The sequence below is a fragment of the Maylandia zebra genome, linkage group LG2 (genome assembly GCF_041146795.1).
Source record: "Maylandia zebra isolate NMK-2024a linkage group LG2, Mzebra_GT3a, whole genome shotgun sequence".
NCBI classification, from domain to species: Eukaryota; Metazoa; Chordata; class Actinopteri; order Cichliformes; family Cichlidae; genus Maylandia; species Maylandia zebra.
Genome location: NC_135168.1, coordinates 19764239 through 19789400, shown reverse-complemented (window position 1 = coordinate 19789400; position 25162 = coordinate 19764239). Strand labels below are relative to the sequence as shown.

The 25162-nt window shown below is 41.0% G+C and overlaps 2 long non-coding RNA genes and 1 pseudogene across 3 annotated transcripts; 2 read left to right on the top strand and 1 right to left on the bottom strand.

The window, feature by feature from the left end:
• The first annotated feature begins 6389 nt into the window (after positions 1 to 6389).
• LOC112431911 (uncharacterized) lies at positions 6390 to 11304 on the top strand. 2 transcript variants are annotated; one of them, XR_003022713.2, is made up of 5 exons: positions 6390 to 6497; positions 7556 to 7643; positions 8364 to 8521; positions 8947 to 9004; positions 9943 to 11304. It is a non-coding gene; the product is annotated as an uncharacterized LOC112431911 (long non-coding RNA). The 2 variants fall into 2 exon arrangements; XR_013100824.1 differs by lacking the exons at positions 6390 to 6497; positions 7556 to 7643 and adding an exon at positions 8105 to 8139.
• Positions 11305 to 11785: 481 nt separating this feature from the next.
• Positions 11786 to 15984, top strand: LOC112432667 (TBC1 domain family member 2A-like; annotated as a pseudogene).
• A 7313-nt stretch (positions 15985 to 23297) lies between these two features.
• LOC143413631 (uncharacterized) lies at positions 23298 to 24684 on the bottom strand. Its single transcript, XR_013094249.1, has 3 exons — positions 24598 to 24684; positions 24018 to 24109; positions 23298 to 23337 (listed from the first exon to the last, which is right to left on the bottom strand). It is a non-coding gene; the product is annotated as an uncharacterized LOC143413631 (long non-coding RNA).
• Positions 24685 to 25162: the final 478 nt, after the last annotated feature.

Here is a 25162-nt window from a genome sequence, read left to right as displayed (position 1 = left end):
ATGGGCTGCATCCTCCTGAGGACTCGGTGTTCTGACAAAACGTCTTACTTTGGCAAAACGTCCTACCGTAAGTAGTTCATGCGTTCTCGGCGGCTCTAGTGACCCTCGAACTCTCGGCTAGCTATCGAGGTGGTGGATAACATACGTCTCCCCCACAAGAGCACGAACCTACAACTTTTCTACTACTGTTTTTACAAGGCGTACACGGTAAAAACATTATGCTGTTATTTGTTAAGCACTTGTGCATCTTGTGAAAAGAAATAAGTGGCTGAGATGGATGTCATATGTGCTATTGATATTATTTTACTCGTTTCTAGTTTTCACGGTGCTCCATGATTGTGAGAGGAATAAAAAAGAATTGTGGACATCAGTACGAAGCATGGATTCTTTTGACCAGAGTAGATACACTGGTCCCTTGAATATACTAATCTTTTTGAGGTGGGTGACTGTTCCTGTGTATTTACAGAAACAATGGTTGTGATAACCTCAGCTGTTTCAGAGGGTGACTGTTCGTTGCTTTGCGCACTTTTAAATCTGTATACAATGGTTTGTTCCCTTTTTGTGTTCTGAGGTTTAAACAAAGATGTACTAGATGTATTATACCGGTCCCTCGAATCTACAAATCTTTTAGATGTGGATGACTGTTCATTTTCATCTGTGTTTACAGAAACACTGGGTGTTGGAACCTCAGTAGTTTCTTTTTGGCTGACAGACTCTGGAGCTGTACAAGAGGAATAAAGAGCTGCAATGCTTTTGTGAACCTGACCTGGGAAGGGAGAGAAATATATTTTTGTTTTGTTTTTGTTTGTCTTCTTGTTTTATTTGATTCCTTGTGGGATTTGGATCCAACAAGTAAAGTATGCATATTATGCACACACACAAACACACATGCAGCTATTACCATTTCTTGTATTCTTGAATAAAGACATTGATCTGACACATTTAAAATGCAGCCAATTGTTTTTATTGTTATATTATTAAGAAAAAAGAAAAGGTGGGGGTGGGGGGATGTAAAGAAGAGCTTAAAGGAAAGGGCTAGAGGAGAGAAAACCCCAACAATTAGCAGGGCATTTTTTTACTTGGACAAATTGTTAATAAAGTTTCCATATCTGTAACAATGATGACAGTATAATTGTTTATAAACAATTATATTGACAATTATATGTGTCCAGTATGTTGGCTCATTTTCTTTTACTTTTTGCATTTGAAAATAAAAGTTGGGCTGATTTTGACACCATTACAAGAAGTGTTGTTAATGATTCTTTTTGAATTAAAATCAGGTTACCACAAATTGTTTTTTAATTTAATTTCAGTTGAAATGTTTGTCAGTGGGTAAACAATTCGTAATGCAAAGTCAGAAACATCGAGTTATTCTTGTACTGCATGCTTGCAATAAATAAGTTGTCCTAACAGTCAGTCAAAGGAGCTTGGAAAGAAAAGCGTCTGGACTTCTTTGAGTTGAAGTGACTGATATATATATTTTTTGTCTGTTTGTTTTGTTGGTTTTTGTTTTTTGCCCTTTATCACCATTCCTCTTCCCTGCTGTTTTTCTTTCCCTCTTTCTTTCTCCCCTTTCTTTCCCCCAGTCATGTCTGTCCTATGTGTAGCAAGTGAAAATAAAATAAACAAGAAAAACAAAGGTGAATCAAATAGACCAATACGGCAAGGCCGGGATGGTCCATTTGGTAAAGTAAATCCGTTAGTTATATTTAACATAATGTTAAATGGCAACATTCTGTTTACAATGTTACCATTTTACATTGTGTTAAATGGTAACATTCTGTTTACAATGTTACCATTTTACATTATGTTAAATGGTAACATTCTGTTTACAATGTTACCATTTAACATTATGTTAAATGGTAACATTCTGTTTACAATGTTACCATTTTACCTTGTGTTAAATGGTAACATTCTGTTTACAATGTTACCATTTTACATTGTGTTAAATGGTAACATTCTGTTTACAATGTTACCATTTTACATTATGTTAAATGGTAACATTCTGTTTACAATGTTACCATTTTACCTTGTGTTAAATGGTAACATTCTGTTTACAATGTTACCATTTTACATTATGTTAAATTGTCAGTAGGCCTGGTACCGGAACCGGTACTGGACCCCCTTTTACTTTCAGCCATCAGAAGAGGGTACACTGTGGTCATAACAATACTCAGACTGTAGCATTTAAAGGTCCCAAAGTGTACCAGGAAAATATCCCCCGCACGATTACACCAGCAGCCTGAATTGTGAATGTGAGGGAGGATGGATCCATGCTTTCATGTTGTTCACTCCAGGCTGATATAAAAATGATATAACTAATACTACTTCTACTAATAATGACAATAACAACAAAATAATAATAATAATGTCAAAAATACCAGTAATAATAATAACAATAACAACATAAACAACAACATTACTACTAATAATAATAAAGATAAACAAATGTATTAAAAAATTAATAATGATAATAATAATAATAAAACTGATCATAACAGTAACAATATCAATCATAACAACAACAGTACTAACAACAATAATAACAATAACAATGAAGGTGTTGCTGCAGATCTGAGTCCCGACTCTGCTGCCTTTCTAGTGCGGCAAAGAAAGTAAGAAATAGAAAAAGAAAAACACAAATAAACTGAGTGTGAGGGTTTTTCTACAAGTTACACTGAATATTTGCACAGACATGCTGACTGTTTGCTGGGAGACATCACCTGTCTTTTATAGAATAGCAGGTAAGCTGTTCTCTGCCGCTGCTCACACACAGACTCACACGTGGTCTGGCAGACCAACTCGTCATCGTACGTGAGCCGGCTGTCTGTGACGTCGTCTCTTCCGCTCATCTGGTGAACGCCGTCACAGACATAATGTCCTGAGAGGAGAAGGCGCACTTATTAACGTCTCATAAACTTTCAAAGCTGACCTGCATTCAGCACATGTGTCTGAAAGCACCCACTCACCGCTGTAAGCTGAGGAGCCCAAACGACTGATCACGCTGACCAACAAATAGCGAGCAGTTTACTGGGAGAGGGCAGCGGCACCACCCGTTAGCTTAGAAATGGGCTCCATCCATACTTGAAATGAACGGTGTGCCTTTTCCCTTACCTCTTCAGTAAAGTCTGTGTCCTGGCTGATCACCAGCTGCTGTGTCAGAACAATGGGGCTGTTCTTCTTCTCCACGGTGAACGATGGAGTGAACGTAAACCACTTCAGCTGGAGGATCAGCACACTGAAAGAGATGAGACAAAGAGGAGAGGCTCAAAGGAAGACGCAAGGAGGACATGACATGAACAAAACTGACACCGACTGAACTGTGGTGGTTTGAGGCCTTTGGGGACCGATTTGAGGTTACTCACTTTGGCAGGTTCAAGAACAACAGCTCCTCTTTGATCTTCTTAGCTCCGCACTGGCATTCGTAGTCCAACAGGCCGCCCTGCAGCAGGGAGCAGGAGGAACAGGTGCATTAGAGTTAAACTCTTTTACAGATGAATTCACATATTCGTGGGAGCAAGCCTGTTCACAGAATAGAGTCTAAACGAGCTCTTACTTTCAGACTCCAGCCCCGCCCTTCAGCAGCATCCTGCTGGCTGGCACAACCTTGCCATTGGCTGCTGCCAGGGACTCAACAGGTTAGAACAAAAATATAAATATTATATCTGAGTTCTTATGTGGACCCGCCTTCCAGACACAACCTCACCTTCCATCAATGTCCACAGGTTAGCGGCCCTCGCTCTGCTGGTCCTCCAAAGTAAGAAAAAATGAAAAAAAATAAGGAGCAGACCAAGCAAAAGAGGGTATTTAAAGAGACAGTGCTCTTAAGGTTCATTTTTGGCGAGTTTTATTATCTAAATGTCATTGTGTCACTTTCTTATGAGGCTTCAGTGAACTGAAAAAGCTTCTGGGATGAGAAGCGAAACGTCTTCAAAAAAGTTAAAGAAGTCCGGTTGCTTTTTTCCCCCAAGCTCCTTAGAGTTCTCTGAAAATGGTCAGGTAGAAGGACTGGACTGAAAATGAGTAAAAAAGCAGCCAAAGCCCAAGGAAGTTGAAAGACTGGAAACTATTGCTGAGGTCATGTCAGTGTAAAAAGTTACCTACAAGTCTGGCACCTTGGAAGCAAAACATAAAGAAATAAGGTGTAAGGCCAAATGTTTGGTCCTGCAGCCAACCGGACCATGAAATATAGAGCACAGGTGAACAAAGTGAGGCAGCAGTTTGCTGATTTCCACCTTGTGCCTTTCATGTTGATCAGCTTAGTAGTTTGCCAGCTTTCTAGCTGTTAAAGACTTTTGGCGAGAGGTTATTCATATTTGAACTCTAATTGAACCCCTCTTTTTTACTGTTTTTTTGTTTGTTTGTTTTTGGGGTTTTTTGTTGTCTTAGATGGCCTGACTCAGCAGGTGGGGGCAGTTTCTGAGTTCACCTTCGTTCAAACAGTGCAGAAATGGTTTCGCTATGCTCCAGACCGGATGGGTGGTGCAGGACGCCCGATATCCAGCCCCGTCATGGAGTAAACTAAAAACAGTAAATAATACATTTAACAAACAAGCAAGCTCTAAATTCAAGCGGAGAGACTGCAGACGTAGCCGCACCATTCCAGGGATTTTTGGTTAGCATGAGGGGTCTAGCCAGGACCCTTACTGGATACTGGGTGGGAATCGAACGTGCGACTCCAAAGATGTGTAGTATTACCACTACACTATCCAGCTGCGCTACACTATCCAACAAAAAAAGTTTTTAGAAAATTTGATAAAGTCTGATGCTTAATATTGTAGGGATATTAATATCCCTACAATATTAATACGGGTTAATAACACAGAGAAGTCATACTTCTGTTATGACAGAATTAATTGGGTAAATTATATTTACAATTGTAACATTGTAAACTTAATGTTATGATTTTACATTATATTAAATTGTAACATGATGTAAAATCGTAACATTGTAAACTTAACGTTACAATTTTACATTATGTTGCAATTTAACATAATGTGAAATTGTAACATTGTAAACATAATGTTACAATTGGAACATCAGTCCATCTATCCATGCATCTTCATCCGCTTTATCCGAGGCCGGGTCGCGGGGGCAGCAGCCTAAGCAAAGAGGCCCAGACCCAACACGCTGTGTACTCACCTTTGCTAAGTACATGTGAACAGATCTTGAATAAAAAAAACAAAACAAAACACACTTTTCTTTTCTGTTTTATTGAAAGCACTTTACAGAAAGTGTAATTGTTTGTAATGAAGAAAGAAGTAGGTAGGTTTCCATGTGTAATTAGTGTGTGATAATGCTGCAGAAGAAGCTTAATGTGTACTTTGGAAAACCGATGGGGGAAAAAGCTGGCTGAAGAAGAAATGATAAATGTCCTTTTTTTTCAAGCCTTCTCTCAGCCGGCAGTTTCAGTGCCACGGCCCTTGCTTGGGGGGCGGGAAGACGTGCACTGGCGTTTCCTTTTTGCTTTTTCCTGCTCTCGCCAAGTCCTCCGCCCGCTCTACATCTCTCTTATTAGCTTTTATTACCCGACAATCACAATCAAGAGATGTTGAATAAAAAAAAAGAAAAGAAAAGAAAAGCTACTTTTGTTTTGTGTTTTATTGAAAGCACTTTACAGAAAGTGTAATTGTTTGTAATGAAGAAAGAAGTAGGTAGGTTTGCATGTGTAATTAGTGTGTTATTGCAGAAGAAGCTTAATGTGTAGTTTGCAAAAACAATGGGAAAAAAAGGTGGCCGAAGAAGAAAAGATAAATGTCCTTTTTTTTAAGTATTCCCTCGGCCGGTCGTTTGGCTTATGACATGTGGCGGGGACTCTGCTACAGAACTCCGCCAGTTCGAACCCCCCACGAACTCACTGCCACGGCCCTGCGCGGGGGGCGGGGAAACGCGCTCGCATTTCCTTTTTGCTTGAGCCAAGTCCTCCGCCCGCTCTTCATCTCTCTCATTACCCCTTATTACCTTACACTCATGCCTTTGCCTTTCACCACTTCAAAACGAAGCCTACTTCAATATTACCTTCATACGCTCTCTTTGCTTTTGGCTTTCCTCATGCTGTGTACTCACCTTTGCTAAGTACATGTGAACAGATCTTGAATAAAAAAAACAAAACAAAACACACTTTTCTTTTCTGTTTTATTGAAAGCACTTTACAGAAAGTGTAATTGTTTGTAATGAAGAAAGAAGTAGGTAGGTTTCCATGTGTAATTAGTGTGTTATTGCAGAAGAAGCTTAATGTGTACTTTGGAAAAACGATGAGAAAAAAAGCTGGCTGAAGAAGAAATGATAAATGTCCTTTTTTTTCAAGCCTTCTCTCAGCCGGCAGTTTCAGTGCCACGGCCCTCGCTTGGGGGGCAGGGAGACGTGCCCCCCAAGGAGACCTGCTAGATTGTTCAGAAGGTTGTTCTCATCCATCCAGATGGAGGATCACTAACAGGAGCGTGGAAGACTCCAGAATCCACTCTGGCTGGAATCCGGTGGATATGCAGTGTGTACAGGTACAGGACCATTTAAACGGACAGCATTTATAGAATGACTATTAAAAGTCAGCGAGTGTCAGTAATGTTAATGTGGTTATGTTAGTAATACACCGAGTGCTAATATAAGAGCTTTAAGATGCATTTGTAGATATTATTACGTGTTTTACCGTCTTTATGGTGCTAGCTTAAAGTTACGGTGTAAACGTTAGCTTATATTGGAGGAAAGCTGTTACTGGTTAAACGATGTTAGCACAGAAATATTAGCTTCTGTCATGACTGATGAAGTTACTAGTTAATAAAGTTTTCAGTAAAGTGATTAATCGCAGCCACAGGTTGACAGCAAATATCTCGATTAGCTTCAGTGCATCTGTAATAAATATGTGCAAGTTTCAGTGCTTCGTTTAAACTGTATGATACTTATACTGACCCAGGGTCAGTGTAAAATACAATCCTAGCTGTGTGAACAAAGCCACTGTAAATTTAATCCTGCATGACAAACCTCAGGATTCAGGTTATTATTACTCTTTCCTGCTGGCACACCTGAGAGTCAGCTAGAAACTTATAGTGACGTGGACATCATGCAAAGACTGCCAGACTCTGTAATACTGCAAATGATCAGTGACTCAGGTTAACACTAAACTTCAAACGGTACCTCTGTGTGCTGAACATCTAGGATTGAGTCAGGCTGCATTGACTGTGGGACTTTAATGTGTTAAAAGCAGGTTGAAGACGGCTCAGAAACATTTGAAGATTAAAATTTAGCATTATGGCTGCTGGTGGTTTGTAATATCTACTCAGCTGTATTTTTGTTACTAATTTATGTTTGTTGTTGTTTAACACAGATTTCAGAAGAGCAAATATGCTTAATAGTTTAACTAGATTTCATTTGTCAGTGTTTGACTGCTGAGTCACCGGAAGAACTCATTTCATTCATTCTCCATATGATGTTAATTTACAGAAATGTTTCACAGGAACTGATTTCTCCCAAAGGTTGAACTAGTGTGTTTCCATAGATTACCTCTGTATGAATGTACTTCTTAAATGAAGGCAAGTGTTTGTCCTTTTTTGTTCCTCAGGTACAGTACGTGATATCAAGGGCAGGTGGTCAACACTGGGGACAAGAAGCAGACGTACTTCCAACAGGGAGCTGCAGTGAGGTCAGAGGTCAGAATCTGAAACAGCTCAGGTTTATATTTTAGAGGTTATAAAAAATCAAAATGTATTTATAAAGAAACCTTTAAATAATAGTCATAATTATGATTATTATAAGAAATATCAAACATTTAAGTGGATTTTCTGTTACACATATTGTGTTAGCCCTGCGATAAACTGGCAGCCTGTCTTTGTCCTGTATCAGCTGGGATAGGCTTCATCCTCCCGCAACCTTGAATTGGATACATTTTATTCCAATTATGTAATCTGATCATTTACAAACTCAAGGTATCTAATCAAAATGTAAGTAATAATTATAAAATGGGAAAGCAGAAATAAGTGTGACATAAATGTAAATGTGTGAGCTGACATAGAGCTACATGCAGTCTGAAAAACCTTTGTTGTCAAGTTTGCAGGTATATCAGCACGAGACATTCTTACATAGAAGAGACATTAAAGTCTCTAACTCAGTGAAGCATTATTGGTCCCGTCTGTTTGGATAAATATAGTAAGTTGATGTATGTCCATTTATTGACACATTTTCTTAAGTGCTTATCCAGTTCAGGATCACAGTGGAGCTGCATCTGGATATGTTCACTAAATAAACCTTACAAAAGTTAACAATAAACCTGCATCCATGTACGTTGTTGTCCACAGGATGAGAAAATCAAACTGGAACACTGTGGAACATGTTAATAAATGTTTGTGTGTTTATGCCTGTGTCTTTCACAGGAGGCGCTGGAAGGTTTCCCTAATAGTTCCTGGTGAATCAAAGCAGAACCATAAAGGTTGCTGGACTGCATGATGGCCTTACCCCTGAGCAGTCATCCTGTTAAAGGATGAACCAGTTAGAAGCTGTTTTCAAAGTAGCTGAGCAGATTTCATCTCAAGTAAGCGATTAACTGTTTGTTCATCTGTTCCGCCACTTAAAGAGCATTTAAGGACGTCTTTTGAGTGTCCAGTTGAATTAATTCTACTGGCTCTCATGGTCATTTGTTATTATAGTCATATTTTTCATGTTCATCCAGCTATTTAGTAAATTCTATCTATTTAGTAATATCCGTCAGCTATAAAATGTAATATAAATATAAAAATATCTAAATATCTCCTGCCCTTTATGTTTTAATGATGTAAGTCTGTTATCGTGTTACATTAGCATTCCTCACATATCAATGAGATGCTGTACAGTACAATCCTACTGACACAGCAGAGGGATAACGACAGCTATTCAACATCGTTACACGACACATTCGAGCTGCATGACGCAGACAAAGTGACTAAATCATCTTTTTGTGGTTTATTGTCTTCAAACCAGCAGACAAAGCCGATGGCAGAAGATGTCAGAGAAGAACTTCAGGCCGTGGACTGAAAAGGTATTTTTTTCTTGTTATCAAAAGACATTTGGAGTGGCAGCTTCTACAACTGGTTGTGCTAAAGTAAAGCTTACAGTCTAAGAAATCACAGTGTTGATGTTCAGCACAAAGAGAAAAGCTCACTTGTTTGAATTTATTTACAATAATAGTTTTATAAATTCTGACTGTAAACAGCTTTTACAGCTTTGATATTGTTTGACACTCGATATCAGGTGATAGGGTTTAATTTAAAGGTTTCTGTGTCCCAATGAGCCATTTACACTGATCAGTGTCAGTTTAACTGTAACACATTCATTATTTAGATTCAACAAAGAAATAACTGAATGTAAAAAATGGCAGCCCTCAGGCAGGTTTATAGAGATACATGCATGCATTATGAAATTTATGTATCCCAGATAATTGTTATTCATCTAGTCATGGCAGACCTACCTCTTCCTCCCAAGTTAACTGCAACCCAAAATAACTAGTGGGGCTATTTACACACTCACAACCAGTGTGGGGTAAAAAGAGCCACCAAAAAACTGTCAGCCAGAGATGTGCTAGAAGAGTTAGAAGCTCTACTTATGGAGAAACTTTCTAAGTCTAACAGGGGACAGGAACTCCTGCCCAAGTAACATGATATAAGCCCACATACAGCCCAGCCATAAAGTGAACCAAGTTAAAGACAGCATGGGACCAAATGCATGTAACCAGCCTGCACCCACCTGACATTTCTTCCTCCTGAATTAAATGAATGAAGGGATGAAAGTTAAATGACTACAAACCTAAAGCCACTAGTTCCCACACTGGAGCTCCCTGACACTGTGTGTTAACTGTATTTAGCTTGTATCAACAGTTGTAACAGGCTAAGCCACCTGAGACACTGCATTGAATTTGTTCCTGTCTTACTGGTTTCAGCTGACTGGTTTCAACTCAGATATTCTGCTTTTTCCTTTCAGTAGATCAAAGCAGCTCGTGCTCCTTCTGCTTCCAATTTAGAAGAAGAAGAAGAAGGCGAAGGCTTCAGCGAAGTGGCGTTCATGGTCTCAGTGAACAGTCACGGTCACACACTGCATGTGGTTTTAAAAGCAACATGTCTGTTCACCACAACAATGGAGATGTGTAATATTAGTGCAGCTATGGTTTGTTCTTGAACATCAGTTCTGTTTTCTACTTTGATCACTCAGACCAAAAAAGTGTTGTTTTCAGATTCTTTCTTTTAAATCTATAAAGCACCTGTTCATTTTTTTTATTACAATTAGTTTCACATAAATGTTAGTGTTTCCTTTTATGATCTTTTAATGCTTACACTACACTGTACATGAAATCAAACCTAATAATGAGGCAGATAACATTCCTGTTACGATCCAGACTAGTGGTCTTACTGGGGCCGGTGAACAGGACTGTAAGCTTGCCATTGTGCCAGTTAAAGTAAAATCAAAGAGAGGTCAAAGAATAGTGGAAACGTATGCCTTTCTGGACCAAGGGAGTTCAGCATCCTTTTGTACAGCGGGTCTTATGGACAAGCTGAATATTGCTGGGAGGAGGACAAAGATTCTCCTGCGCACCATGGGACAGGAGAAAGTGGTGGACAGTTTCATTGTACCTGAACTTGAAGTTGCTGGATTGGACAGTGACATGTACTGTGATATGCCTAACCTCTTCACTCAGCATAAAATGCCTGTAGATATTGGTAACATCCCAAATCAACAGGACCTGGTTGACTGGCCACATTTGAAGCATGTTCATTTGCCAGAAATTAAGGCCAATGTTGAGCTTTTGATTGGCATGAATATGCCCAGAGCTCTAGAACCTTTGGAGGTCATCCGGAGTGTAGGTGATGGACCCTTTGCCATTAGGACTGTGCTCGGCTGGACTGTGAATGGGCCACTTAATCGAGAATGCTGTGGAAGGCCAGGATGTTTGGCAACAGTTACCGCCAACAGAGTTTCTGCTGTCACACTGGACAAGCTATGGAAACAGCAGTTCAAGATGGATTTTCCTGAGAGCAGCAATGATGAACAGATGGGGCTGTCAAAGGAAGACTTGAAGTTCCTGGAATTGGCCAGCAAGATGGTGACTTTGGGGGATTGGCACTACAGCATTGCCCTGCCACTAAAAGACCGAGACATAAGAATGCCTGACAACTGTGCAATTGAGCAACGAGCCTTAGGTTTGAAGAAAAGGTTCATCAGAGATAAAGACTTTCATAAAGACTACACTGCCTTCATGACAGATCTTATATCTAGAGGATATGCAAAGAGAGTCCCAGTCACAGAATTAGAGCGCCAGAAATGGGGAAGGATTAAACGTAACTTTGTTCCTGGATATGTGGTCCTTATAGTGGATGATTCTGCACCTCGTGGTTCTTGGCTCATTGGGAGAGTCACCGGAGCTGCACCAGATGAAAGGGGGCTTGTGCGTCAGGTCTGGATTAAGACCCCAACCAGCCATGTGTGCAGACCCATCACAAAGATATGCCTTCTTCAGGAGGCCTCTGACCCATGACTATGACATTTTTGACACAGTGTGACATAACTAACTTTGAATTGACTTTAATGTTATGAGATGTACATCAGACTGACTATATTTAGGCTAAGTGCTGGTAACCTCTGGCCTATGACTGACTGACCATGTGCAGACAGAAGAAAAGAAGAGAAGACATGAGAAAATAACTTTGGTGGACTTTTGAGTATGTTATGTTGTCTCACTGGGTGTCTGTGATATGATGAAGTGTGTGTTGTGAGTTATGGTGTTGGATGTGTAATTATTACTGTAAAAATGTAATAATTAGGGGCCGGAATGTTGTGGATAGGCGTAGCTTTGGGTCACGTGGTGTCAGTAATAGTGATTGCTATATCACCTGTTCACGGCCCGAGGGAAATTTTGTGAATGAGTGGGTGATGGGGGAAGTCGACTTTTGCTGACCGCTCAAGCGTCCCAAGGCGTTCCCAGGCCAGCCGAGAGATATAATCTCTCCAGCGTGTCCTGGGTCTGCCCCGGGGCCTGCTCCCGGTGGGACATGCCTGGAACACCTCACCCAGGAGGCGCCCAGGGGGCATCCTTGTCAGATGCCCGAACCACCTCAGCTGGCTCCTTTCGATGTGGAGCAGCAGCTGCTCTACTCTGAGCCCCTCCCGGACGGCCGAACTTCTCACCCTATCTCTAAGGGAGAGGCCAGCCACCCTTCGGAGGAAGCTCATTTCTGCCGCTTGTATACGCGATCTCGTTCTTTCGGTCACTACCCACAGCTCGTGGCCATAGGTGAGGGTAGGGATTGTAACATTGTAAACATAATACAATTTTACATTATGTTACTGTCAGAGTCGGACGGTGCCCCGACCGGTCGACCTGTGTGTGTGTGTTTTTTTGTTCTCCTCTCTCGCTCCGCTTTTTCTCCGCTGCGATTGTTACCTCCGACCCGTAAGTGCTGCCACTCTGAGCTGCCTAATAAGCCTGGACGCGATCGAGACGGAGAGACGGAAGGGGACACTTCACTGATTCTAGGGAGTTTTGTGGACACACGAGGGGAGACGGGGAGAGGAGCACTGAAGGGACTTGCACTGTGGATAACTGTGGATTGATTTTGGCTTCACTGTAAATAAAGACACTGTTCAACTTAAACGAGAGGTCCGCGTCTAGGTTCGCTAACTCACCACCCTTAACAGCTACAATTTAACATCATGTAAAATTGTAACATCATGTTTACAATGTTACAATTTGTAAATTGTAACATTGTAAACATAATGTTACAATTTTATATGATGTTAAACTGTAACATAATGTAAAATTGTAACATTATGTTTACAATGTTACAATTTGTAAATTGTAACATTGTAAACATAATGTTACAATTTTACTTTATGTTAAACTGTAACATCATGTAAAATTGTAACATTATGTTTACAATGTTACAATTTTACATCATGTTAAATTGTAACATAATGCTTAACAGATAATGGTTATCCTCTTTTTATATCATACATCATTGTCTCTGTAGGAGGGTCTGGAGCACCCCCTGCTGAGCCGCTGGGCTCAGTACCTTGCAGGCAGGTCCGACGATGACTTCATCATCTCACCTGAGCTCAAAATTCTGGTGCGTGAAGGCGTCCCTCGGGAGTATCGGCAGAGTGTGGCGCTGTTTGGTCCGAGCCAGAACTTTGACAAGCCAAGAGTGCCACATGCAACGCTATAAGCAGGTACAGCTGTAGAGAGAGAGAGTGCTTTATCCGCACCTGAGCACAGGTGGCTCCTCCTCCTTCCTGTTGGGAATGCTGGCGAGCACTCAGTAATCCTGTTCTGTTTCCAGCTGTGTGAGAAGAGTCGGACAGCTCCTAATCCTGCCTCCAGGCAGGTCCAGCTGGACCTTCACCGAACCCTGACGACCAATCAGCACTTCTCCTCGCCGTCCAGCCCCGCCCTCCAGCCCTGCCCTCCAGCAGCTCCGCCGCATCCTTCTGGCCTTCTCCGGGCATAACCCTGCCATTGGCTACTGCCAGGTACTCAACAGGTCAGAACAAAAGTCTAAATTTTATATCTGAGTTCTTATGTGGACCCGCCTTCCAGGCAGAACCTCACCTTCCATCAATGTCCACAGGTTAGCGGCCCTCGCTCTGCTGGTCCTCCAAAGTGACGAAGACGCCTTCTGGTGTGTGGTGGCAGTGGTGGAAGCCATCATGCCTCAGGACTACTACACCAAGAATCTGGTGGCCTCTCAGGTCAGCAGACACACTCACCTGCTTGCCTGCTGTGATCTGTTTTAGTGATCAGTGAGGCTGATCTCTGTGAGTCTTTGTGCTCAGGCGGACCAGCGCGTGCTGAAGGACTTCATGGCGGAGAAGCTTCCTCGCCTGGCATCTCACTTTGAGGATCACAACATTGACGTCTCTCTGGTCACCTTCAACTGGTTCCTGGTGGTTTTTGTGGAGAGTCTGCCCAGCGACATCCTGATGCCTCTGTGGGACGCCTTCCTGTATGAGGGTACCAAGGTACCATACACCCGAACACACCATGACAGAAATGCAGACAACACTTGAATGCACCACAGTAGTGTCCATGGAAACAAAAATGATTTTGTTTTGACCTTTAGATGTCTTTATTTACATTTTAGGAGTAATAAGACATTGTTTACTAAGCATGGGGAACTGTCATGTGACATGAAATAGGAGTGGGAAAGCAGATCATTCTAGTAACGACCTCACAGTCTACCACAAGCAGCGTAAATCCAGACGATGAGCGGGACAATGGCTTTGGGCTTGTTTCTGCAATGTGACAAATGCAGCACAGCTTTTACATCGTTTGTCTCAGGAAATAAAATCACAGTTCAGACACAGAAATATATACCACACAGGGATAAATGCTGACAACAGCTTCAGCCACGTAGATCCAACCCAAAAGTTTAATTTAAACTTAAAGCTCAACTACCAAGTAAGTTAATATTATCTGGCAACTGAGGAACCAAGTGGCTTATTGGAAATCGATCAGAGCTGTAATGAGTAAAGGGCCCAACTGCACCACAACTGAAAGAGTAATTTTATGACTCACCTCCTCAAAGTTTCCAATTAATTGTGTGGCGTGAGTGTCCTGTTATGAAATGCGTGTCTGTGCTGCAGGTGATCTTCAGATACACTCTGGCTCTGTTCAAATACAAAGAGGACGACATCCTGAAGATTCACGACAGCGTGGAGATCTACCAGTACCTACGCTTCTTCACAAAGACCGTCTCCAATGCCAGGTACGCACTCGCCTCCACCCGCCTTAATCTACGAGCTGTTACACTCTCAGAAGTGTAGCGGATGTAGCTGTTGAATCTTTGAGCTTCAAACCCTTTTTACTGAAATTTTGTGAGAAGTTTAAATTTCCCTGATCACAGTAACAACGATTTAAAGATTTTTAAGTATCTGCAGCTCTCGGATACATGTGGTCCAGTCAGTCCAGTATTTCCTGCTCAAACTGCAGTACCTGAAGTATCAAGCAGCATAAAACAGAAACACTCAAGCTGATCAGTTTCCAGTTCCTCTGTGTTGGTGATCGAGTCCTTTCCACCTGCGTGTGTCCATGCAGGAAGCTGACCAGCATCGCCTTCAACGACATGAACCCACTCCCCAGCCGGCTGCTGAGGAACCGGCGAGTGCTCCACCTGGAGCGCCTGCAGGCGGAGCTGCGTGAGCTGGAGGAGCAGCACAAGGAGGTCATCACCGAGAGCGTCGTACGGAAAGACAAAGAGCTCGACGTCATGGTGAGCGAGGACGACGAGGACCTCTGATCACACGGGACGCTTCAGCTTCTCACTTCGAGACGACGATGAGTTTTCCATGTGTTCAAGAGAATTTTACTAAACCGGCTGTTAACTGGTTTCCTTCACACTAAACACAGGATTGTGTCAGGTTCACCATCTCTACTAACACTACAAGGAAACAGACGCATACAGATTTAACTGCATCACATCTCTGAAACAAGCTTGCAGTAAACAAATGTGTACTGTGTTCACGTGTGTAATAAGTCAGGCTGCAGAAATGTGCAGATGTATTTCAGTGAATTCATTTGGATTAATATGTGATAGCTTATTTATTTCATTGCATCTTTTGCTTTATACCTAAAAATGCGTGACATTTCTAAATGTAGTCACATCCCTATGAAACATGGTTGATTATCAGCTGTAGTCACAGCTGGTGATAAAGTAATTAAAATGTCCAGCTATTCAAAAATAGGGCATTCTGCACAATGAGTACTTTTTGGTACTTGAAGTATATTTTGATGCTGATGCTTCAGGGCATTGTGCTGCATTGTCGAAGCTCTCTGGGCTTCCGGTTAGAACGACCTCACAGTGTTTTATTTTGATCTGGTGTAAAGTGCATTGTGCAGAAATGACAGCATGATAGTCACATGATAAAACTGACTTTTCTTTTTTTTTTAATTTTACTGGGTGTGCATCTTGTTCAAATGTCTTTTTCAGCATTTGTACATAAATATTCTGTATATAAATATTTGATTTTCATTTATTTTACAGAGTCCTTTATTTTGTTTCACAAATATGACATTCATGTCAAATGACATCTGCAGACTTTACAATGACCAGCAGGGGGCAGTGTATTGCAGTCTATGAGAACATTTACTGAGACCTGTTTCATGCACTAGTTTCATGTCTCATTGAATCCAACATGATGTTGATTTTGTAAATTAAGGTCACATCTTCATCACATCTAATTTCAAAACACTGATCAATTTTTAAAAAAAATGAATTCCATACCAATTGCAGGAATAAAATAGGAATAAATAACAAACGAGAAATACATACAAAACAAGAGAAAGGCACACATGAGAGAACAGGTCACATGACAGCACAGCATTATCTACCCACAATTTGAACTAAATAACAGATAGCACAGGCAATGAAAACAAACGGAAATCAGAATAAATTTAAAAACTTTTATTGATGTTAACTTGAAGTGCTGAATTAGCCCTGTTGTCAGTTCAAATCACTTCAATCTATAGCGCACTTTAAGGTCTTTAGACCTTAAAAAGTAATACACTGCAAGGTAAGCTTGCAGCATCTTACTTTAAGGTCAACTGTGAAACTTTGTGGAAAGCCTGAGACAAGTTGATGAGTCAGTGAAGCGCACTTCCTTCTGATGACGGCTATACTGAGGTGAGTTTTTAAGCATATCCTGAACTTTATTCATTATTAGACTTCTGACACCTGGCAAATAAACTCTCACGCGATATGAGAACATAACAGCAAAAAGCCAGTAGCTGGTACATGAATGGATAAAAATTGGATCCCTCTTAGATTGAATTGGTTGCCCTCTTATATTACGTTGTTTTGAACCTAACCGCATCCACTGAATTAATGCAGTTTTCAGGACAGTAAAAACAGAGAACTCTAATATACACAATTTCTGATTGCTGATAGTGTTTCTTAATGCAAAATGGGCTTCCATTTAAAATGCAATTGCTTTATGTTCGATCTTTAGTGAAGAAGGGTCATTTTTGATTCTGTGGACAAGGGATGCAAATGGAATGTGAAGGCAACAGGTAGTAGGGTGAATTAGGGTTTCGTGTGGTCTTCAGTGCATGAATTTTATTGCCACTTTATTTCAACTTTTTATTAATGTACTCAAAAGAAAAACAAGAACCACAAAGGAGATTCTTGTGATTCTTGTTTGTGCTATCTGTTTGTGAAAGAAAGCACATTTTACCACATCATACTGTGTTTGCTGCCATTTATTTTACTCGTCCTGCCTGAGTGTCTGGGCTGCGTTTGTCTGTGCACCTTTGTTCTGGCCTTCTGCTGATGGGTTTCACATGCTGGGCTTTCCCTCTTGGTCCACACCCAGCAGCCTGCTGCTGACCACACACAGCCTACAAACTGATCCATCCATGCATCCATCCATGCATGCATGGCCTGGTTATTGTTGAGTTATCACCTCCAGCTCCTTGCTCATAACCAGGTAGATACTGGGCTGGGCCTGATCTCTGAGCTCAATAACAATGACAAAAATGCCAAACACTTTACTCTTCATGGTAAAAAATGTTTATAATACAGTAAAAACTGGATGTAGCCAAAATCAGTGTTTTATATACAGTGTAAGTGAACAACATTGCTACACTGCTGGTGTTTGATTGATAGAGGCTTTCTTTATAAGAACTATGATATCATTTCTTTTGCTGATTAACAGTTTTTATATAATTTTTATATCATATATAGCTTTCAAGAAGCCAAAGATCACTGGACGAAAAGACTACAGACCTGTGGCTCTGACATCTGGTCAGGAAGTCTTTTGAGCGCCTGGTTCTCTCCTATCTTAAGACCCTCACAGCCCCCCTCCTGGACCCCCTGCAGTTTGCATACAGAGCCAACAGGTCTGTAGACGATGCCATCAACATGGCCCTACACTTTGTCCTGCAGAATCTATGCTAGGATCCTGTTTGTGGACTTCAGCTCTACCTTCAACACCATCCTTTCAGACCTTCTTCAAGGATTGCTTTCCCAGATGAATGTGCCTGATCCCATCTGCCGGTGGATCACTGACTTCCTGACGGACAGGAAGCAACCAGTGAGGCTGGGGAAGAATGTCTTGGACTCCCGGACCATCAGCACGAGCTCCCCTCAGGGCTGTGTTCTTTCTTCTATGCCCTTCTCCCTGTACACCAACTGCCGCACCTCCAACCACCAGTCTGTCAAATTAATTAAGCTTGCAGATGACACCACCATTATTGGACTCCTCTCAGACGGGGATAAGTCTGCCTACAGGATGGAGGCTGAACATCTGGTGTCCTGATGCAGCCGCAACAACCAGGTGCTGAATAAGTGTTATTTTCATTTACCACTGGCCCAAGTACATTTTTATTGGCTTGTGAACAAAGCTGTAGTTTTTGTATTTTTAAATATTAACGCAATTTAATTGAGACATTATTTATATTATTTCACTTTCAATGTGAAAAATGCTGTAAAAACATTGAAAATAATGGTCACCCCTGTTCGCTGCAATGTAAAATAGTACAACTGCTGTCAGCCTTCATTAAGTTGCATCATTTAAACATTTGCATATTTTTATTCAACTTCTGCAGGATGCTTTGATGAAAGACTCCCTTTTCCCAAGTAGAGGCTTTACTAGAGGTCACAGGAACAGCGCTGCTGTTTTGGATGCGGAAAAATGTTGTCTTTCACTCTACCTGAGCTCAGTGTCCCAGTAAGGGCTCCGCCTCATTGTAGCTGACGCTGAAATGTTTGTGTGGGTTGCCATGACAACACCAGAAGTGCATCTGAGATCGTGTCCAAATTCATGGGCTGCATCCTCCTGAGGACTCGGTGTTCTGACAAAACGTCTTACTTTGGCAAAACGTCCTACCGTAAGTAGTTCATGCGTTCTCGGCGGCTCTAGTGACCCTCGAACTCTCGGCTAGCTATCGAGGTGGTGGATAACATACGTCTCCCCCACAAGAGCACGAACCTACAACTTTTCTACTACTGGTTTTACAAGGCGTACACGGTAAAAACATTATGCTGTTATTTGTTAAGCACTTGTGCACCTTGTGAAAAGAAATAAGTGGCTGAGATGGATGTCATATGTGCTATTGATATTATTTTACTCGTTTCTAGTTTTCACGGTGCTCCATGATTGTGAGAGGAATAAAAAAGAATTGTGGACATCAGTACGAAGCATGGATTCTTTTGACCAGAGTAGATACACTGGTCCCTTGAATATACTAATCTTTTTGAGGTGGGTGACTGTTCCTGTGTATTTACAGAAACAATGGTTGTGATAACCTCAGCTGTTTCAGAGGGTGACTGTTCGTTGCTTTGCGCACTTTTAAATCTGTATACAATGGTTTGTTCCCTTTATGTGTTCTGAGGTTTAAACAAAGATGTACTAGATGTATTATACCGGTCCCTCGAATCTACAAATCTTTTAGATGTGGATGACTGTTCATTTTCATCTGTGTTTACAGAAACACTGGGTGTTGGAACCTCAGTAGTTTCTTTTTGGCTGACAGACTCTGGAGCTGTACAAGAGGAATAAAGAGCTGCATGTCATGGGGGGGGGTGATGTCATGGTCCTGGGCCATGTGGGCCCAGTATTCTTAGTTTTCATGTATTTTTGTATTTTGTTCTTTATTTAGGCCATGCTTCCTGGGTTGATCTGTTACGTTGTTCCTTATGTGTTTTCCTTTCGTGACTCTTACCCCCTGTGTGCCCCTCTGTGTATTTATGAGCCCTCGTCTCTCTTTGTGTTTTATTCTATGTTTTCCCCAGCCCGTTATGTCTGTGTTCTCCCCGTGCTCTCTCTCCTCCTGTTTGAACCTCTGTGTACTTCCTGTTTTACTTTGCCCATCTCCCATCAGTGTTACGTTCACTCCTGCCGTGTCTTGTTATGATTATCAGTGTCACCTGTGTTCCCCGTGTGCATCCACTTCCCCTGATCATCCCTCATGTGTATTTAGTCTCTGTGTTTCATACAGTCTGTGTCGCGTCGTCTGTGTTCCCACCCCCTGTGTTCCGTATTTCCAGCCATAGCCTTTCCTTAGTTTGTCCAGTTTAGGTTTCTGTTGAGCTACTACTCATATGCTGCCTTCACTCTGTTTTGTTCCTTTCATCAGCCATAATAAAAGGCTCGCTTTTGTTTAAATCCACTCCTGCATCCTCGCTTGTGTTCGCACCTGGGTCCACCATACACATTCCCGCACGGTCTGCCTCCGCAGACCGTGACACTGCAATGCTTTTGTGAACCTGACCTGGGAAGGGAGAGAAATATATTTTTGTTTTGTTTTTGTTTGTCTTCTTGTTTTATTTGATTCCTTGTGGGATTTGGATCCAACAAGTAAAGTATGCATATTATGCACACACACAAACACACATGCAGCTATTACCATTTCTTGTATTCTTGAATAAAGACATTGATCTGACACATTTAAAATGCAGCCAATTGTTTTTATTGTTATATTATTAAGAAAAAAGAAAAGGTGGGGGTGGGGGGATGTAAAGAAGAGCTTAAAGGAAAGGGCTAGAGGAGAGAAAACCCCAACAATTAGCAGGGCATTTTTTTACTTGGACAAATTGTTAATAAAGTTTCCATATCTGTAACAATGATGACAGTATAATTGTTTATAAACAATTATATTGACAATTATATGTGTCCAGTATGTTGGCTCATTTTCTTTTACTTTTTGCATTTGAAAATAAAAGTTGGGCTGATTTTGACACCATTACAAGAAGTGTTGTTAATGATTCTTTTTGAATTAAAATCAGGTTACCACAAATTGTTTTTTAATTTAATTTCATTTGAAATGTTTGTCAGTGGGTAAACAATTCGTAATGCAAAGTCAGAAACATCGAGTTATTCTTGTACTGCATGCTTGCAATAAATAAGTTGTCCTAACGGTCAGTCAAAGGAGCTTGGAAAGAAAAGCGTCTGGACTTCTTTGAGTTGAAGTGACTGATATATATATTTTTTGTCTGTTTGTTTTGTTGGTTTTTGTTTTTTGCCCTTTATCACCATTCCTCTTCACTGCTGTTTTTCTTTCCCTCTTTCTTTCTCCCCTTTCTTTCCCCCAGTCATGTCTGTCCTATGTGTAGCAAGTGAAAATAAAATAAACAATAAAAACAAAGGTGAATCAAATAGACCAATACGGCAAGGCCGGGATGGTCCATTTGGTAAAGTAAATCCGTTAGTTATATTTAACATAATGTTAAATGGCAACATTCTGTTTACAATGTTACAATTTCACATTATGTTAAATGGTAACATTCTGTTTACAATGTTACCATTTTACATTATGTTAAATGGTAACATTCTGTTTACAATGTTACCATTTTACATTATGTTAAATGGTAACATTCTGTTTACAATGTTACCATTTTACATTGTGTTAAATGGTAACATTCTGTTTACAATGTTACCATTTTACATTGTGTTAAATGGTAACATTCTGTTTACAATGTTACCATTTTACATTGTGTTAAATGGTAACATTCTGTTTACAATGTTACCATTTTACATTGTGTTAAATGGTAACATTCTGTTTACAATGTTACCATTTTACATTGTGTTAAATGGTAACATTCTGTTTACAATGTTACCATTTCACATTGTGTTAAATGGTAACATTCTGTTTACAATGTTACCATTTCACATTATGCTAAATTGTAACATTATGTTTACGATGTTACCATTTTACATTATGTTAAATTGTCAGTAGGCCTGGTACCGGAACCGGTACTGGACCCCCTTTTACTTTCAGCCATCAGAAGAGGGTACACTGTGGTCATAACAATACTCAGACTGTAGCATTTAAAGGTCCCAAAGTGTACCAGGAAAATATCCCCCGCACGATTACACCAGCAGCCTGAATTGTGAATGTGAGGGAGGATGGATCCATGCTTTCATGTTGTTCACTCCAGGCTGATATAAAAATGATATAACTAATACTACTTCTACTAATAATGACAATAACAACAAAATAATAATAATAATGTCAAAAATACCAGTAATAATAATAACAATAACAACATAAACAACAACATTACTACTAATAATAATAAAGATAAACAAATGTATTAAAAAATTAATAATGATAATAATAATAATAAAACTGATCATAACAGTAACAATATCAATCATAACAACAAGAGTACTAACAACAATAATAACAATAACAATGAAGGTGTTGCTGCAGATCTGAGTCCCGACTCTGCTGCCTTTCTAGTGCGGCAAAGAAAGTAAGAAATAGAAAAAGAAAAACACAAATAAACTGAGTGTGAGGGTTTTTCTACAAGTTACACTGAATATTTGCACAGACATGCTGACTGTTTGCTGGGAGACGTCACCTGTCTTTTATAGAATAGCAGGTAAGCTGTTCTCTGCCGCTGCTCACACACAGACTCACACGTGGTCTGGCAGACCAACTCGTCATCGTACGTGAGCCGGCTGTCTGTGACGTCGTCTCTTCCGCTCATCTGGTGAACGCCGTCACAGACGTAATGTCCTGAGAGGAGAAGGCGCACTTATTAACGTCTCATAAACTTTCAAAGCTGACCTGCATTCAGCACATGTGTCTGAAAGCACCCACTCACCGCTGTAAGCTGCGGAGCCCAAACGACTGATCACGCTGACCAACAAATAGCGAGCAGTTTACTGGGAGAGGGCAGCGGCACCACCCGTTAGCTTAGAAATGGGCTCCATCCATACTTGAAATGAACGGTGTGCCTTTTCCCTTACCTCTTCAGTAGAGGCTGTGTCCTGGCTGATCACCAGCTGCTGTGTCAGAACAATGGGGCTGTTCTTCTTCTCCACGGTGAACGATGGAGTGAACGTAAACCACTTCAGCTGGAGGATCAGCACACTGAAAGAGATGAGACAAAGAGGAGAGGCTCAAAGGAAGACGCAAGGAGGACATGACATGAACAAAACTGACACCGACTGAACTGTGGTGGTTTGAGGCCTTTGGGGACCGATTTGAGGTTACTCACTTTGGCAGGTTCAAGAACAACAGCTCCTCTTTGATCTTCTTAGCTCCGCACTGGCATTCGTAGTCCAACAGGCCGCCCTGCAGCAGGGAGCAGGAGGAACAGGTGCATTAGAGTTAAACTCTTTTACAGATGAATTCACATATTCGTGGGAGCAAGCCTGTTCACAGAATAGAGTCTAAACGAGCTCTTACTTTCAGACTCCAGCCCCGCCCTTCAGCAGCATCCTGCTGGCTGGCACAACCTTGCCATTGGCTGCTGCCAGGGACTCAACAGGTTAGAACAAAAATATAAATATTATATCTGAGTTCTTATGTGGACCCGCCTTCCAGACACAACCTCACCTTCCATGAATGTCCACAGGTTAGCGGCCCTCGCTCTGCTGGTCCTCCAAAGTAAGAAAAAATGAGGAAAAAATAAGGAGCAGACCAAGCAAAAGAGGGTATTTAAAGAGACAGTGCTCTTAAGGTGCATTTTTGGCGAGTTTTATTATCTAAATGTCATTGTGTCACTTTCTTATGAGGCTTCAGTGAACTGAAAAAGCTTCTGGGATGAGAAGCGAAACGTCTTCAAAAAAGTTAAAGAAGTCCGGTTGCTTTTTTCCCCCAAGCTCCTTAGAGTTCTCTGAAAATGGTCAGGTAGAAGGACTGGACTGAAAATGAGTAAAAAAGCAGCCAAAGCCCAAGGAAGTTGAAAGACTGGAAACTATTGCTGAGGTCATGTCAGTGTAAAAAGTTACCTACAAGTCTGGCACCTTGGAAGCAAAACATAAAGAAATAAGGTGTAAGGCCAAATGTTTGGTCCTGCAGCCAACCGGACCATGAAATATAGAGCACAGGTGAACAAAGTGAGGCAGCAGTTTGCTGATTTCCACCTTGTGCCTTTCATGTTGATCAGCTTAGTAGTTTGCCAGCTTTCTAGCTGTTAAAGACTTTTGGCGAGAGGTTATTCATATTTGAACTCTAATTGAACCCCTCTTTTTTACTGTTTTTTTGTTTGTTTGTTTTTGGGGTTTTTTGTTGTCTTAGATGGCCTGACTCAGCAGGTGGGGGCAGTTTCTGAGTTCACCTTCGTTCAAACAGTGCAGAAATGGTTTCGCTATGCTCCAGACCGGATGGGTGGTGCAGGACGCCCGATATCCAGCCCCGTCATGGAGTAAACTAAAAACAGTAAATAATACATTTAACAAACAAGCAAGCTCTAAATTTAAGCGGAGAGACTGCAGACATAGCCGCACCATTCCAGGGTTTTTTGGTTAGCATGAGGGGTCTAGCCAGGACCCTTACTGGATACTGGGTGGGAATCGAACGTGCGACTCCAAAGATATGAAGTATTACCACTAAACTATCCAGCTGCGCTACACTATCCAACAAAAAAAGTTTTTAGAAAATTTGATAAAGTCTGATGCTTAATATTGTAGGGATATTAATCTCCCTATGATATTAATACGGATTAAAATTGTAACATTATGTTTACAATGTTACAATTTTACATCATGTTAAATTGTAACATAATGCTTAACAGATAATGGTTATCCTCTTTTTATATCATACATCATTGTCTCTGTAGGAGGGTCTGGAGCACTCCCTGCTGAGCCGCTGGGCTCAGTACCTTGCAGGCAGGTCTGACGATGACTTCATCATCTCACCTGAGCTCAAAATTCTGGTGCGTGAAGGCGTCCCTCGGGAGTATCGGCAGAGTGTGGCGCTGTTTGGTCCGAGCCAGAACTTTGACAAGCCAAGAGTGCCACACGCAATGATATCAGCAGGTACAGCTGTAGAGAGAGAGAGTGTGTTGAAATAAGAAGAGAAAATTCTGTAGTCTGATCTATTTGGCTACATGCACAAGACCGGACTTGAGTTTTATAGTCAGTAAACTTTCACAGTACTTTACTGAGCCAACTGAAGACAAATGGACTACAGTAAAACATGTACTGAGTAGGGCTGGGCCATATTATACCGTTCACGGTAATACCGGTATAATGTTAGGCAACAATCGGAAAATGAAATATCGCGATAGAATATGAGTAAAACGCGCATGCGCAGTGCCTTTGTTTTCATACGCACATGGCCGATTGTTGAGTGAAACAGATGAACCAGAATTGGTTTGTAAAAATGGTGCAACTTCAGTGATGTGGAACTGGTTTGGTGTTTGTCCGTCAGATACACGACATAGCACATTTTTTTGCAGAACATGCAAGCGGCCGTCGTTAT